Raw genomic sequence first — 17,290 nt, 5'->3', positions numbered from 1 at the left:
TGCTTTTATTAACAGAGGAAGTCAATGCCCTTCCTGATTTTAGGGCATGGTCATTAGTGTTGACTCCAAATGAAGAGCTTTGTATCAAGCGTAACCACGGCTCTGGTTCCTGCTAAGTTAATTATGCTGGGAAACCCAGCACAGAGTTCTGGTATCTATGTATCTCCAGTTGTAGCAACCAGTTTACCTGATCACTGAAGTGAACACACTGCAAACAAAAAGCAATCCCCCCGAGGTTTAGTTACTTTTTAATCTTTTTGTTTGTTTGATTTGGTGGGGTTTTCTTCTAGCATGATCTAACACTTCCAGCAATGAAGAACCACAGCAGCAGGTGCAGGACTTAAAGGAGAACAGGAGCAAGAACTTCTTGAGATAGCCTACCATGGAAGACAGCAACTACACGCATCAGGAGGGCCTGGCCAGCTGCAGCACAGGAATACAGTGGCCATGAGACAGCTTTACTGCAGTCACCTACAAAGAGCTGTACCTTAAGGGAACCCAGGATAACACAGGAACAGAGGTTATCTCTGTTACTCAGAACTAGTCTGACTTGACTGTACTTTAGCCACCTCCTTTATTACAAGCTTGGCTTCACTAGCAGAGGCAACTACTCCAATAGCATGTTGCCAAAGAAAGGTAAACTTTTTTTCCTCCCTGCTCTCAGGTTTCAGAGGAAAGCCCATCCCCTCCTTTAGCACTTCCCTACCTTGGAAGATAAACAACTCAACAGGCCTACCCAAGTTTTCTGGTGGGTTTAGAGTCAAAGCAGCAGATAAAAGCAGTCCAGCAATGGTGACTGATCAATGCTGCAGATGTTTTATAAACAGGGCTAAGACTGAGGAAAGACACACGCTGTTTCAACAACTCACACTTTTTCCTCACAGTAACTAGGTTTCTTGGTAAGCATTTATTTTGCCTACCTATTTGAGACTAGCTTGAACATCTCCAAGTCATGGAGACATAAGTTATACCTAAAGTTTGTTTCAAGGAACCATGCACTAGTACAGAAAATGTAACGCAAAAATACAGTGCAAAAGTTACAAGATGATGCTACTGCTCTGCATTCACCTGCATCTCTAGTGAGTCTGTCAGCAGATAGGAGACTGCTGGGTTTCCTCAGATCAGTTTGGGATAAGGACAGACATCAAATAACACAAGAGAAGCATAACCCACGTTGTCACTGTGATCACTTAAAGCTGCTGTCCTCAATCTGATGCCACGTACCCTCACAATTAGCACTTGAAAATGCAAAACTATACTAATGCAGCAAAACGAAAACTGCTGGTGTGCAAGTGAACAAAAGTCCCTGCCCTGGTTCTACAGCATGCTCAAGGGGGTGTTAACAGCAAACTGTCAACCGAACACATCTTCAGATCAATGATTATTAATACCAACCCTTATCGAATGAACCAACTGATCTAGAACAAATAAGACTACACAACCTTTTAGCTGTCAGATGAAGTTAGATTCAACTTAAAGCCTGCTTCTACAGTTTAATGTACTCAAATTTCTGAAACACTGACTTTTGTTAGCTTACACTGGAACAATATCTTCGTGGTGTGTGGCTGCAGCATTTAGAACCACTACTAAGAGCCCTCGAGACCAATCTACATGAAACCACAGGCTCTGTAACACACACAACTCTGGTTTTGTAGCAAGGATTTTTCAAAGCCTTAATCACCTTGATATGCGATTTAAGAGTATTTAACCACTGAATTTATATTTATTTAACCCTCATTAATATCTGTAAGGAAGCAGAGAGTCCTTGAATAGTTGATTAAAAATACCAAGGATCACAGGGACACATAGCACTTCTTCATACAGCCTCTTTAAGATGTTGGAAGAAACACAGTAGTTTGGTACAGAAGCCACTTGACTTACACTCAAGGACAAGTAGAGAAGACTGTATTTCAAATATGCATGAGCCCCAAAAGACTCACCCAAACAAGCCAGTCCTTTTGATAAACGTAATAAAAAAACCCCAAGACAAACACCCATGCCTTATCCTAGAATGATGCAGACATGAGGGTAAAGACAACCATAGAAAAACTGCTGTGAGCAATAGCTCACAGAAAATTAACACTTCAACGCATCATCTCAGTTCTCCAAAGCTAAGGTGGAAATCATGGGTCTTGAGCTTCGCCCCCACTCCGTTAAACACAAACTATTCACAATCATGAGTTAAAGTGTTGTGAAATTTTTTCTTCTAGTTTTCAGGCAAGATATCTGTTCAAACCTAGACTTAGGTCATGAATGCCAAGAGAAACTTAGGCCCAGAGTTTTTGGATTTTATTTATAATCCAAAAACATCTTAAGCTTTAAGTAAGTCTATTTCCATTTGCAAAGTATTTCCATTTATTTCTAGAGAAGAGTTTGCACTACAAGCAAGGAGGTAACCTTCTCTCACCTTCCATGCACACATCTGTGGACAGCTTCCCACATGTTTCAAAAAGCTACTGTTAAAAAGTTAACAATAAAAGAGTACAAAAAGGCAAATGGGTTTGTAGTGCTCATTACATAAAATCTAGTAAATCTTTCAAATATGATTTATATTTTTTTTTATTTTATTTAGAACATTTTAAACCAGAAGTATTATTTTTGGGAGAATCTTAAAAAGGTGAGGGTAAGAATATAGTTTTCTATACTTTTACATAAAACCCCCTCAAAACAATGAAGTTCATATAGAATAAATGATGCAAGCTCTTAATTCTACAGGAATTGTTTCTTTAGCAGTACTTCTTAAAATAACAGCTGAAAATATGCTGTCATATCTCAGTAATTCACTAAAGCAATAAACAGTCTGCAGTCCACTCCCTCTCTTATTATTGTCAACTATTGACATTACTGCTTTATGCATTTGCATTTCTACTGCCACCTCCCTCTGACCACAGCAGCGTTTGTAGTCAGACAGCAGTTCCCAAGTACTTGCCACAAAACTCTGCTTTGGAGTTGAGGAACATCCATCTGACAGTATGACAAAAGTCACCCAAATCTACACGTAGCACATACATACATATGGGATGCAACCTGCCAACCGAAGTGGCATTTGTTCAAAAAGTTGAAGAGTGGTAGCTGTATACTCTTGTAATTGAGAGCACAATAATCAACCTACACCTGCAGTTTTCTCAAACCACACTTCTACTTTTACAACAGTTACTAAAGAATGTTACTCACAGATGAACTGCTGCAAATCCAGGTGACAGCCTAGCAGACTAATCCCACCTCTTAACACCTTTTTTCCCCCGCCCCAGGTACACATCTCTCCTTCAGGTAAAGGCACATAATTTCCCCTTATCTCAGACCAACTTACTACTGCCTTCCTCCTACCCCGAGTGAATCACCTGTAATTACCTGAACAAAGCTGGTTTGCCTCCTGCACCTTTAGGTCCACATCTAGAAAAACAGTGTGCAGGAACAGCAAAACAGCATGGGCACCAGAGCAGAGAAAGGTGACTGAGAAAGAAACTGCTTCACACACACAGCTGGTAGCAAAGCTATAAACGTGGGTTTTACTCCTCTCTGTGCCTAAGAAATCTGTAAGGATCCTGTGATCTCCCCCCTCTGCCTTAGAAAGCTACATCTATTAACAGAGAACATCTTCTCCAACCATTTCATCAGATGCCCCACTAAAAATCAAACACTCAAAAAAAAAAAATCACAGTCCTTTGTGTGTTACTTCCAAACAACAAATAAAACAGAAAGAGACTTACTGCAGGATACAGAATCCTCAAGTCTTGACAGTTTCCTCCCCACCTTTCCCTTTTTGGATATTGTGGCAAGCTTTTATCTCAACACTACATTCTGCATGTTTTCCTCTGGGACTTGCTGTTAAGCCAAATGAATCTACTTACACAGGAAAATTTAACAGCTCTTAACACCTTTAAAAGCAATTATGAACAAGACTATAATAAGTTACACAGCAAGCATTCAAACCAAGGAAGCAGCAGCTCCACATTTGGCAACAGACACGTGACATCAACAGCATCGTGTGAGCCCAGAATCCAAACACATACTCTGAAAGCAGAGCACAACATTTTAGAAGGCTGCTCAGCTTATAAAGGGTAAGTATAAGAAACAGCTGTAAAATTAATCAAGTTCCCTTCCTGTCAAGCAATGCCTTCCCTGGTTAGAATCACCTGCCACCCCTCCTTCCCTTGAATGGGAATTCATAGTTCACTCCACTAAGCTTGGACTGAGATCCTTTGCCTGTCACACCAGTGGAACAGTGCAAAATCTTAGATGTGATTTTTAAACTAGCAAGCAAACAATGCAAAAGGTTCTACTCTAAATGTCTAAATCACTGCCTTAATCTCCAGTTTTTCCTCAAAACACTTGTAGAAAAACAATTTTAGTATTGTTTTGCTTTTGTCTTACTAGTGTAATAGTGGCCTCGTGATATCCCAATTCTTTCCTTAAAAAAAGGACATACTCAGAAAAATAGATGTGTTTTTAAGAGTAATATATATGGTATACTATCACCTTTCACACAATAATGCACAAAGTAAAAAATGTCCTTCTGGATGAAAATGTTTATGATGGATGATATATTTTGCATAAATCACCCAGCACCAGCCCTGTTAGCCTAAATCTAAATAATTTCAGTCCCATCACAGGAGTAAAGAAAAACTCCCTTCCCATTGCACTGAAAACCACAAAACCTTTGCTCTTAGTTTGAACAAATATTACTACAGACTATCATAAAAAATGTCATATTGGACATGTACAACCTCAATAATGTTATTTCCCAGTGCCAACATGTAATTTATTCCCCTAATGACTCTACTGGCATTTACACAACCACTTTGATCTGACCTATATACAGGCTACTGTTGAAAGGATAAATTACCTTCCCTTTCCCAACACCACACTCCTGTTGCAGGAACTGAACAAAATGTGGGAATTGATTGCCATGGACGATTTCACAGGAGTATGGGTGGGAAGGATGGAACAGACCAAGATATCTTTAGCTACATGATTTCCAACACCCTACTTAATGCAAGCTGATGGCACACAGAAGTTTGAGCATCCCTTCCAGTCAACTCTTGTATTAGCCCGAAGAAACTAGGAAACCATGGTCTAAGGAAGCCACACCAAGAAACAGTGCAGGCACAAGGCTGCTACAACCACACTACTGGTAACTTCCAAGCCTGACGCCTGTTTCCAACCAAACCTGACTGAGCAGCTTATCCTCTTAGATAAATAAGTTCCTACCAGTTTTATGAAAACATGGTCTTGTAAAGAAAAGTAACTTTGTCCCCTACTGTTCAGTGCAATGAGCTCCTAATTTGTTGGGTACAAGAGAACTAGAACAGGAGAAAGAGAAAGTAATAAAAGACAAACCCCACTAAGTTAGAGCTTGCATTTTTTTCAATATCCAATTCAATTAAACACCAGAGAGAAGCATTAAAAAGTAGGCTTTCTTACTATCACAGTATATAGTGGGAAGGAAAGGGGAAAAATATAAAAAAGAGAGACACTAAACAGGTCAGAAAGATGAATACCAAAACTTACTAAATAATAATGGGATCACTCTAAGCATACAAAGGAATTAAGCAAGAGATAGAGGGAGTTGGGATTGTTAAGTATTATTCAACAGTCCTAGGTGTTTAGTAATAAGGTTTTTTCAAGACTCTTATAAGCTCATTAAATATTTGTCAAGATATTATGAAAATGTTTGTGTTTAACCAAAACAAGTTGTTTTTCCTGTAGTTTGTTACAAGTGTCATCACTTGAAAATAAAGTGCAATTCATTAGTATTTTATTCCCCTTAGAAGACTGTAAGACGTAAGGTACTGGGGTCTGGGATTAAGTGTCCTCATCTGGGGTGGTAAACTAAGCCCTGAGGGTGCGATATTAGGCAACCAAAGGAAGAAATATTTTCTTAAGATATATAATCAAGTTTCTGACACCAAAAAACACTGAGTAAGACCACAAAAATATACAGTTTTAGAGAACAAATTCCCACCTTTTTCCTGTTATCTTCTCCAAAAGGAGAATATACAAGTTTTGATTCACTACAATCCAAATAGGTTTAAACAAGATTTCTATTACAACACTAATATGCTTTGTAGAAGAATACAAGTTTTCATTAAAGCTATGTGATAAGACACAAAGATATCCAGGTAAAATGTACAGGTAATAAATATTCTGTAATACTCTACTAACATGAACCAAACTAGAGACTTGTGATAGTCTTATTCCATCAGCAGGGCCCAAAAGCAGACCATCATTTTGTATTAGAAAAGCTTATATATATAAATATTCACCTAAAACATTAACGGTGGCCCAACCCAAAATCCAGACACACCTGTAGCAGCTGCAGAATGATTAACACTGATGGGCAACTGGCACTAATAATACACAGAGCAGTGCAGCATTTTTGACATTTGCTGCTCCTGCCACTCATAGAAATTATGCTTCATTAACATCAAAGACCTTTAGTTAACTGCTTATTGTCATCTCTGCTATCTGTCCTAACAGGTCAAACACGTTCCTCTCTCAAGTCCCAGTTTAACATGTGATGCAAGCCTACCTCTGCTAAAAGAAGCAAAAGCCACCTCCTGCCTGCCTTGGGCAGGCATCCTCTCCATCCTCTCCTCTGTGGACAGTTTGCACCCCTGCTAATGCTAAAAAGTGGGTAACAAAACTACAGGAAAATCAAGTGCTATACATGTGCAAAACTACTTCCACATAGCAACAGATTTCATCTCATGCCTGATACAAAATAAAAATAACCAAAACTTGGAAATGTGTAATCTTAATAGGAAGAGACTTGTGCTAAAAGATACCATTGTTTTCAGAAATAATGATGACCAAACTGACATAGAAGAAACCTCAGACCACTCACACTGTGTTCCCTCAAATAAGGAGATTTGATGAACTTATGTTTTCACTTTCTGATGGAAAGGAAAAATACATGAAATAGAAACATGGTTTCCTACAGTATTTCAGCTTTGGACAAATATTTGCAAATATTTTTGGGTTATAGAGAACGTGGGGCTAAACTGACAGAGTTCGCTTTTCTGAAGGCAGCACAGCACCTACCATCGTGAATATTTTGGATTAAAAAGCTTGGTATTTTCTGGACACAGCTATGTTACGTACTTAAATCACACCTGTATTTTAAGGATCCACATGAACACATTGAAGTACTGCTGATAAGTAATGAAATGTTATTTATATTCCACAAATCGGGAAGCCACAGGCAAGAGATTAAATGCTCTCCAAAAATAAACAAACCAAAAAACAAAACACTTTTAAGGGACCAAAGAAATGCCGTTAAGTCTTCAATTGCTGACCAGTTCTACTACCCTTAGGTCATGCTTATTCTATCTCTTCACTTGAGCTTTACATCTGCACTCACACGGTAAATGCTACTACTCATGCAACAGAGAATGTACACTGAAAAGTCGGAATTCGACAGGTAATGCCTAGCAATGTTCGATATCAAATTCTAACTTTTAGTGGTGTACAATAAAAATGTTTTAGAAGCCAAGAACAACAGTAATAAAGAACACAATTTATTTTCTAATTGTCTCAAAGCAAGGACTTGCTAATTACAATCAAGTGACTCAAGACTAGACAAATCCAATAAGATCACTGTATAAAAATTGGTGCATTCAAGTCCTGAAGCTTCGAGTTGAGAAAAGCTAAACCTAAAATGCAGCTACATCAGACGCAAACTACTTTAAGCTGATTATATTTACCATTCAGAATCTTTTTATATTTTGTTTTTCCTCCCAAATGCTCAGCTAATACAACAAAAAGACAAAATAAAGTTATCTTCCCTTCTACTCAGCACTATCAAGATGAATTTCACCATGTACATGGTGTTTTGAAATTTGAGTTTGTGTTCTTCAGATGTTTTTTAGTCTGACATAGTACCTTTGTTCTAAATCAGGTTATTAAAGATGGTCCACATTGCACCAAATGCACTAGCAGAACACTGATGTGGCACAAAAGGAAAGCCACAGTCTTATCTCAGAAAGAGAGATCTCTGTAGCAAGAAAAGCACAGCTTGTATCTCACCTGTAGCACGTTCCATTATTGACTGATAAAAAAATGAATCAGACTGTTTATTTCCTAACCTTGGAGGATACCCCCATATGCAAAACAGGTGTTTTGCACATACTAGTGATTTTCAATAAAGAAAGTTTAGGCCTAGCTGTACCCACCCAAAAATCAAGAGAACTGCAATCAAAAAAAACCACAGTTTGCTGTCATAAAAAGAGGAAGTGGAGTGTTTCACTAGTTTCCTGCTGAGGCAAAAAAAAAAATCTGCTTTAAGTACAGGGTACTATCGATTAGGCAATTAAGAATTTAAAAGTCAAACAACATCCCGTCTTATCAACACAAACCCACTGCTGAACTATGGAAAAAAAGTCTCATTTAATCCCTTGCCCTTCTGAGAGTTCAAATTACACCACCTCGTTTACATTTATGAAGCCTTATACATTAAAACATCTACAGTATTCAACGCATTTAGGCTGCTAGTATTAGATGGATGGTACTTCGTCTTGCCACACCACTATTAAAATTCCTGCTATCGAGCAGGAAATAACATATTCGCTGTCGAACTTTTGCACCAACCTACGAATGAACTGCCAAACTAAAAAACAAACAAACAAAACCAAAACAAACAAATAAACAAAAAACCCCCGTATTTTAGGTCAAGACGCAACAGGCAGAAACTGATGCACAGGAAGTTCCACCCGAATATGAGAAAGAATTTATTTACTGTGCGGGTGACCGAGCACTAAAACAAGTTGCCCAGAGAGGGTGTGGAGTCTCCCTCACTGGAAATACTCAAGAACCGTCTGGACACAATCCTGTGCCGTGCGCTCTGGGATGACCCTGTTGGAGCAGGGAAGTTGGACCAGATGACCCTCCGTGGTGCCTTCCAACTCGACCTGCTCTGTGATTTCCCCCGACACAGGCGGAGAGATGCGCAGCTCGCTGCGGCAGAGACCACAGCGAAGCGCTCCGCTCCGAAACGCGGGACGGCCGCACGATCCCTCCCACCTCCTCGGCCGCTTCCTCCTCCTCCTCCTCCTCGCACGGCTGCCTCCCTGCGCAGAGCTCCTCAGGAAGGGCCTTTGTGAGCGGGGCCCGGCCCGGCCCCCTCAGCAGAGGCGCGAACGCGGCGAGCGCCGCCCCAGCCCGAGCCCCGCACTCACCCTGGCGCGATGACCTGCCCGGGCCGCGCACAGAGCTCCCGCACCACGCCGGGCCGCTCCGCCCGCAGCCTGCGCTCGGCGCCGCCGCGCTGTGCCCGCCCGGGGGCCCGCTGCCGGCGGCGGGCGGTGGCGGCGGGGCGGGCGGCGGCAGCGGCGCGCACAGCGCCAGCACCGACCCGATCTGCACCGCCGCGCCCACCGACACCTTCCACTCCAGCAGCCGCAGCGGCCGCGGGCCCGGAGCGCGGATCTCCGCTACCGCCGCAGCGCCCTCAGCGCCGGGCCCGCCGCCGCGCTCCTCCCGCTCCTCCATGGCACCGGGCGGGTCAGGGGTGCCGGCGCGGTCCGCTCCGCCCGGCCTGAGCGCCGCCGCTGCCGCGGGTCCGGGGCGCCCTGGAATCTCCGGTGGCGCCGAGAGCTGCGGGTCACGGCTGCTCCGCGCAGGCGCGGCGTCGCGCGCCCGGCCGCGCTTAGCGGCACAGGCGCGGCCGCGGGAGCGGGGGCGGGACTACAGCTCCCGGCAGGCCGCGCGCCAGGCCCCGCCCCCGGCCCCGCCCCCGGCCCCGAGCTGCTTTGGACAATGCCGGGAAAAATCGCAGCGCGTGCCCGACGGCGCTGTTCCAGCGGCTAGCCGTCCTCTCTGGGTGAAGAACCTTTTCCAAATGTCCAGCTGTCGTGGTTTAACCCCATCCAGCAGCCAAGCGACACGGAGCTGCTCGCTCGCCCCCTCACCAGCAGGATCGGGGAGAGAATCAGAAAGGTAAAAGCTAGGAAAATCGTGGCTTGGGATAAAGGCAGTTTAATAGGGAAAGCAAAAGCTGCACACACAAGCGAGAAAGCCCAAAGATTGAATTCACTGCCTCCCCTGGGCAGGCAGGTGTTCAGGCGTCCCCAGGAGAGCAGTAACAGTTACTTGGGAGCACAAACGCCATCACTCCAAAACTCCCCTTCCTTCTTCTTCCCTCTACTTTATATACTGAGCATGATGTCATATGGTGTGGAATATCCCTTTGGTCCGTTTGGGTTACCTGTCCCAGCTCTGTCTCCTCCCAACCTCCCATGCACTCCCAATTCCTCACCAGCATGGCAGTATGGAAAGCAGAAAAGGACTTGGCTGTGTAAGTGCTGTTCAGCAATAACAAAACCTTCTCTATATTATCATCCCTGTGTTCAGCACAAATCCAAAACACACCAGTCACTATGAAGGAAATTAACTACCCCCATTAAAACCAGCACACCAACATGAACCTACCCTGACTCAGCTTCAGGCTGTTCCCTCAGATCCTGACGCTGGTAACCAGAGGTCATTGTCTGCCCCTCTGCTTCTTGTCCTGAGGATATTGAAGACTGCAGTGAGGTCTCCCCTCAGTCTCCTCCAGGCTGAACAAATCAAGTGACCTCAGCTGCTCCTCATACGGCTTCCCCTCCAGACCCTTCACCATCCTCATTGCCTTCCTGTGGCTGCTCTTTAACAGCTTTATACATTTCTTATATTGTGGTGCCCCAAGCTGCACAGAGCACTCCAGGTGAGATCGCACCACTGCAGAGCACAGCGGACACCTCCTCCCTCTGCACTGGTAATTTGGTAGTTTGGTGTGCAGCTGCAGTTCAAGCTGCAGGTTGGGCTCTGGGTGGTGAGAGCCGGAGCCCTGGGCAAGAGGCCATGACCTGCCAACCCTTTGCATAACAAAGGGCCCAGGGACCTGTGGCCCATCCAGGGGACTGGACACTCAGGGACACAGCGGAGCTGACAACCCACAGACTTTCCTACACTTGGACTGTGAGGGTATAAAAGCCCAAGGGTTCCTTTGTTCAGGGTCCCTCCTGAGAGGCATCAACTCGAGCTAATATTTTACTACTGCACCAGGATTAAATTATTTTAAGGATCAAGATGTCTGAGCCTCTGCAATGGGAAACCTTGGGTCGAACTGCATAGGAAACCTGGTCTGACTGTGTGAATGTGGGGTGTATAGCTACAAATGGGCCTTGGTCCCAGCTCAGGTGGTGTGAGAGTGACTGCCAGAGTGGCCCCTAGATGCTTGGACAGGGAACTTTCCTTAACAGGGAGAGGCCTAACAGCACACAGTCTATGGGCAATTTCCAAACGGCAGATTCTCCTGAGTGTTTTCCTCCTAACATTAGTAGAGATACCTTAAAACAAGAACAGTCTGGACTATTTGGGAATTGGGCCAGCAAGACATTGCTATGAACATCATGATGAAATTGGGTTGTGAGGCAGCCACTATCACCAACAACCAGAGATTGGGAAAGTTGCCATGCCTCTTCTATCAGCTCCTTGTATGCAGGTACAATGACACATTGTTGCCTAGTGTGTATTATTTTTAATATGCTTTTAATGATGTAATGTGCAGGCAGTAAAGCTACTTCATAAAAGGTGAGTACTTCCCTTTTTCCATACTATTCCTTCCTTTCCAGGCTCCACAGTTCTCACTGAGGAGACTGGTAGTATTTCTCTACTAAATATGTTGTGATGCTCTATTTGCTCTTTCCTAATCTGAAACAAAATCATCAGCACTGAAGAAACATGTCCACATTGTTTCATTTTGCATGTGAAAACTGAAGTTTGCACCATCAGCAGTGACCAGGCCACTGTTGTGGTCCACTGGAAGTCCTGACTTGCAGCATTTCTTCTCAACTCTCATCTCAGCATCTCATGAAATTTTGTCACCACCCAGGCTTCTTTTTCTTTTTGCAAGTGGTGGGATTGATAATTCTTTACTCAGAGACAGCCAGCTGGAGGTCTGAGCCTCAGGAGTGCAAAGAAATAGCCTCAAGAAGCAGAATTCATCAGGAAATTTCGTACTGTCACTAAAAATTTCATAGACTTCCAATCCCCAGCGAAATGTGGTCTCCATCAAGAGTGGTACTCATGGCAGCCAAGGCCAGACTGAGACAATTGTTGAGGCAGGCGGACCCTCTGGAGATCATCTAGTCCCAACCTCGGCCCAAAGCAGGGGCAACTAGCAGATTGCTCAGACTGTGTCCAGCTGGGTTTTAACTGTCTTCAGAGCTGTGGAGACTCTACAGACTCCTGAGCAACTGTGCCAGTGCTCAAATCCTGAACGTAGCCGGTTCTATCCTAAAAATTAGGATAACTAATGATTATCCTGAGAAGGGCTGGAGGAAGGGGAGGAGGAGGAGGATGAGTGGGAGCAGAACCATCTCCCGGAGCTGGGAGTGCCATTCCCAGAGGCTGGAGTGGAGTGAGGGATGTGCCCTGGAGGAATTTTGGAAGGCTTTGAAAACGGATCTATCCGCGTTTTTTTCGGAGTTTCACCTCTTTCTTTCTCCCTCGGGCCCTTCTTCAAGCCTCCCCGGCGGGGGAGCGGCTCAGGACTTTCCTCCTTCCCTCCCCTTCCCTGCCCAGGCCCCAACACGTCTGGAGGACGCTGGGAATTACATCAAGACCCAGTTCCTGGACCTGAACATGAGGAAGGACGAAGGAGATTTACAGCCACATGACCTGTGCCACAGACAACTAGAACGCCGGGTCTGTCTTCGATGCTGTCATTTGACGTGATCATCAAAGAGAACTCATACTGCGGGCCTCTTCTGAGCCTGGGAAGGTGCAAAACCAATGGGAATATGGAATGGTGGGAAAGGGAGGGGAGGGGAGAGGGGATATGGGAGGAGGCTCCGCCTTAAAGGTGGTGGAGGATGAGGGTGAGAAGGGCTGGGATGGGGGATCATCCCAAAAGGCTGGGGGGTTATATAGGAGGAGGAGTGATAGAGGAGCAGGAGGGAGAGAGGAGGAGAGCTGGGTCCGTCCTGAAGGGCTGGGATGGGGGTGACTCATCCCAAAAAGGGGGCTGGGGAAGGAGGAGAGGGAGAGGAGCAGGAGGAGGAGCAGGAGGAGGAGGAGGAGGAGAGCTGGGTCCGTCCCAGTGGGCACGGGGATGGGGGTATCATCCCGGCAAAAGTGCGGGCCAGTGAGAGAGCAGGAGGCAGGTATATGAGGCAGTGAGGATAGGGCTTCTCCAGAAGGGCTGGGATGGTGCATCCCAAAAAAGGGGCTGGGGAAGGAGGAGAGGAGGAGGAGCAGAGCTGGGCCTCACCTCCTTCCTCACGTGAATCCCAGACTGGTTTAGGGATGGAAAAGACCCCTGAGACCACCTAGTCCACCCTGAGCCTGAGGCTCCTTCACCCTATCCTCCTCTCCCTCAGAGCCCGGAGCACTGGAGTGCCACATCCAGCTCTTCCTTGGCTGAACCTCCAGCGAGGTGTGCACTCCAAACTCCCTGGGCAGCCCCAAGTGCCACTGCCTGGGGGCACCTTCCAGAGGAAATTCTCCTCGGTGTCCCACTCCGAGCCTCCCCTGGCACGCCTTCTGGGAGTTTTGTGGAATGCCAGGATTCTGATGTGATGACAGAAGGCCACCCACCTCCCAGGTCCCCTCTTTCCCTCCCCTGTCCCCACCCGTGGAGCCCAGGGCTAAACTGAGAGCTTCTGAAGCTCATCCTGGTGGATTCGGCCCATCCTCATCCTCATGTGGTAGCAGTGGGTGGAGATGCCCATCCTCATCCTCACAGGGATGAAGGCCAAGGTGTCCCTGCCCTGGCTGTGTCTGTAACCCTGCCACCCCCTTTCCTCCAGGAACCGTTCCTGGCCCTCCGTCCTGGGCTGAGCAGAGCCAGGAAGAACTACCCTCCACTGCAACGCCCCCCACTTTTCTGTGAGCGCCTCTCTAAATCCGGCCTCCCTCCTTTCACCTCAAACTAGGAAGGGGCTGAACCCAACTTCCTGCCTCAAAACATTTTTTTGTTGTTGTTGTGGATTTTTTTGTTGGGGTTTTTTTCAAGGAAACTCCTCCGCCCCAGCGATCCACGGGAGGTTTGGGCACCAACATCGCAAAGCCAGGAATGGGAACAATGAGGAATTCGGGGTAGGGATGGGAATTCCCTCCTCCCTCCCAGGCTATCCTCCACAGCCAGTCTCCTGCCCTTGATCGGGCTGAATGATCCAAGCTGAATTCTGGGGGAGGAGGAAGTTGAGTCCCTCCCCAGGCTCCTGGGAACCCTCCAGCCCCTTCCTGAATCCACCCCAGCTCCTTGGCAGGAGAAATGTGGAATTCTCATTGGGAAGGGAGAATCCCAATTCCAGCCCTGGGAATGGGGCTGACAAAGAGAAATATTACTGAAGCATTTTCACTTGCTATTTTAGCCAGGCTGCTCTCTCTGACTGTAAATAACTGTAGGTGACCCTGTAAATCCCTGATTCTCCTTTTCCCTGCTCCCTGCACTGATTTTTCCAACCCCCTCCCCTCTTCACTTCCAGCTCACTTCAGTAGAAAAACAAATAAAGGAAATGTGCATGACCCGGGTGTCCTTCATTCCCTGCTTCCCAGAAGCTTGATCCAGGGGTTTCATCCTTTCCACCCATTCTTCGGCTCTCACCACTTGGATCTCCAGATCCCACCTGGGGTTGGGAATCCCACCTCAGGAGGTACAGAGCTCCAGGAGCTGGAAAGAATCTAGAGGAAGAGGTGCTGAGAGCTTCCCAAGGGGATTATCCTGAATCTAAGGAAGAGTCCTCGAAAGGTCCCACCTGTAGGGCTGACCGGGATTCCTGGAATGTTGCACCACAAGGAATATCCTCTGTGCCCAGAATTCCACCTCATTCTACTTCAAAAGTATATTAGCGGAATCTTCCTCTTCTCAGAGAATTCCCATGGTTTCTTCCCTCCCCTTCTCCGGCAAAAGCGGAAAACCGAAAAAAAACCAGTGCTAATTTTTTTTTTGTGTTTTTTTGGGTCTTCTTTTTAATTATTCTTGGTTTTTTTATTATTATTTTTAAAACAAGGCTGAGAGCAACAAAGTTTAGGGAAGGGAAAGTTTCCTGCGTGGAACAAAACCACCCAAAATAACCTTAAAAAAACAGAGGGATGGGGGAGAAAAAAGGAAGAGAGAGCTGCATATCCGGGTGGGCTGGGATCAGGCTGGAATGAGGCTGGAATTGGGCTGGAACCAGGCTGGAAACCCATACAACTGTTTGAATGCCACTGAATTGTGGCTGGAATCTGCTTGGAATTGGGCTGGAATCCAGCTGGAAACCAAGGGCTGGAATCAGGCTGGAATCCCACTGGAATCCCGCTGGAATCAGGCTGCAATCTGGTGAGAATCCATCTGGAATCCAAGGGCTGGAATCTAGTTGGAATGCCCCTGGAATCAGGATGGTATCCCACTGGAATGAGGCTGAAATTGGGTTGGAATCCTATTGGTATTGCACTGGAATCAGGCTGGAATCTGGCTGCAATCTGGTTGGAATTGGGCTGGAATCCAGTTGGAATCCAAGGGCTGGAATCTGGTCAGAATCTGGCTGGAATGCCACTGGAATGCCACTGGAATCAGGCTGGAATTGGGCTGGAATCCAAGGGCTGGAATCTAGGTGGAATCTGTCCAGAACTGGGCTGGAATCTGGTTGGAATCCTAGTGGAATCCGGCTGGAGTGCCACTGGAATCAGGCTGGGATCTGGCAGCAATCTGGTCGGAATTGGGCTGGAACCCAGCTGGAATCCAAGGGCTGGAATCTGGTTGGAATCCCACAGGAATCATCAGGCTGGAATCCCACTGGAATCCTGCTGGAATACCACTGGAATCAGGCTGGAATCCCACAGGAATCATCAGGTTGGAATCCCACTGGAATCAGGCTGGAATCCCACAGGAATCAGGCTGGAATCCCACAGGAATCAGGCTGGAATCCCACAGGAATCCTGCTGGAATCCAAGGGCTGGAATCTGGCCGGAATTGGGCTGCAATCTGGTTGGAATGCTGTTGGAATCCCACTGAAATCCCATTGGAATCCCGGTGGAACAAATGCAGATCTCAATTTCCAGCGATGCCGGGAGGCTCCACCCCCATTCCAGAAGACTCCACCTCATCCCAGGAGGCTCCACCCCCACTCCCCAAATCCCGGTGCCAGGGGCAGGTCCCCGGGAAGCAGGGAGGTTGTGCCGACGCCTCTCCCGCTCCGGGGCCGCCGTTCATTCCCGGTGCCGTTCCCGGCGCCGTTCCCGGCGCTCCCTCAGTAGAGGCCGCACTCCTTGAGGTTGTTCTTGATGATGACGTCGGTGACGGCGTCGAACACGAACTGCACGTTGCGGGTGTCGGTGGCGCAGGTGAAGTGCGTGTAGATCTCCTTCGTGTCCCGCCGCCGGTTCAGCTCCTCGAACTGGCACTGGATGTAGGCGGCCGCCTCCTCGTGCGTGTTGAGCCTGGGAAGGCCACAAATCCCGGGATTCGGGCACCGCCGGGAATGGGGGGTGCGCGGAGAGATGGGAGGGGAGGAGGAGGAGGGGAGGAAGGGAAGGGGTATGGAGGTGGGATGGGCGGGTGGGGAGGGAGCTTGAAATTATGGAATGGGTGGATGGGAAGGACCTTAAAATCATGGAATGGTTGGGAGGGAAGGGAGCTTAAAATTATGGGATGGTTGGGTTGGGAGGGACTTTAAAACCATGGAATGGTTGGGTGGGAAGAGACCGTAAAATCAAGGAATGGTTGGGAGGGAAAGGACCTTGAAATCACGGAATGGTTGGGTTGGGAGGGACTGAAAGAAAAGGAGGGATAAATGGTGGAATTATGGGATGGGTGGGTGGGCAGGGAGCTTAAAATCATGGAATGGGTGGGTTGGGAGGGACCTTGAAGTTATGGAATGGTTGGGAGGGAAGGGAGCTTAAAATCATGGGATGGTTGGGTGGGAAGAGTCTTAAAGGAAAAGAGGGACAAATCATGGAGTGGTTGGGTTGGGAGACACCTTAAAATCATGGAATGGTTGGGTTGGGAGACACCTTAAAGTCGTGAGACAGATTGGGTTGGGAAGGGACTGAAAGAAAAAGGAGGGGATAAATGGTAGGGTTCATGGAATGGTTGGGTGGGAAGGGTACCTTGGAAATCATGGAATGGTTGGGTTGGGGAGGGACTTTAAAACCATGTGGATGGGTGTGGTGGGAAGGAGACCTTAGAGTATGGAGATGGGGTGGGTGGGAAGGGACCTTGAAAACACGGAGATGGTTGGGTTGGAAGGGACTGAAAGGAAAGGAGAGGGATAAAATGGGTGGAATTGTGTGAGGATGGAGTGTTTGGGAGGGACCTTGAAAC

At 46.7% G+C, this 17,290-nt stretch overlaps 1 protein-coding gene across 2 annotated transcripts in view; it reads right to left on the bottom strand.

The window, feature by feature from the left end:
• The window catches only part of CTDP1 (CTD phosphatase subunit 1), a 103,897-nt gene that overhangs the window by 85,989 nt on the left and 618 nt on the right, over window positions 1-17,290 (bottom strand). The window contains exon 1 of one of the 2 annotated variants that reach the window (XM_050308562.1): window positions 9,177-9,315. The exons of the other annotated variant lie outside the window; for it this stretch is intronic. The gene's annotated coding sequence lies outside the window, so the exon portion shown is untranslated. Of the gene's footprint in view, window positions 1-9,176; window positions 9,316-17,290 lie in introns of those variants that run through there. 2 annotated transcript variants of the gene reach the window in all.

The sequence above is a fragment of the Myiozetetes cayanensis genome, unplaced genomic scaffold (genome assembly GCF_022539395.1).
Source record: "Myiozetetes cayanensis isolate MyiCay16 unplaced genomic scaffold, myiCay2020 scf1, whole genome shotgun sequence".
In the NCBI taxonomy this organism is placed as follows: domain Eukaryota; kingdom Metazoa; phylum Chordata; class Aves; order Passeriformes; family Tyrannidae; genus Myiozetetes; species Myiozetetes cayanensis.
This window is presented reverse-complemented; position numbering and strand designations above follow the sequence as displayed.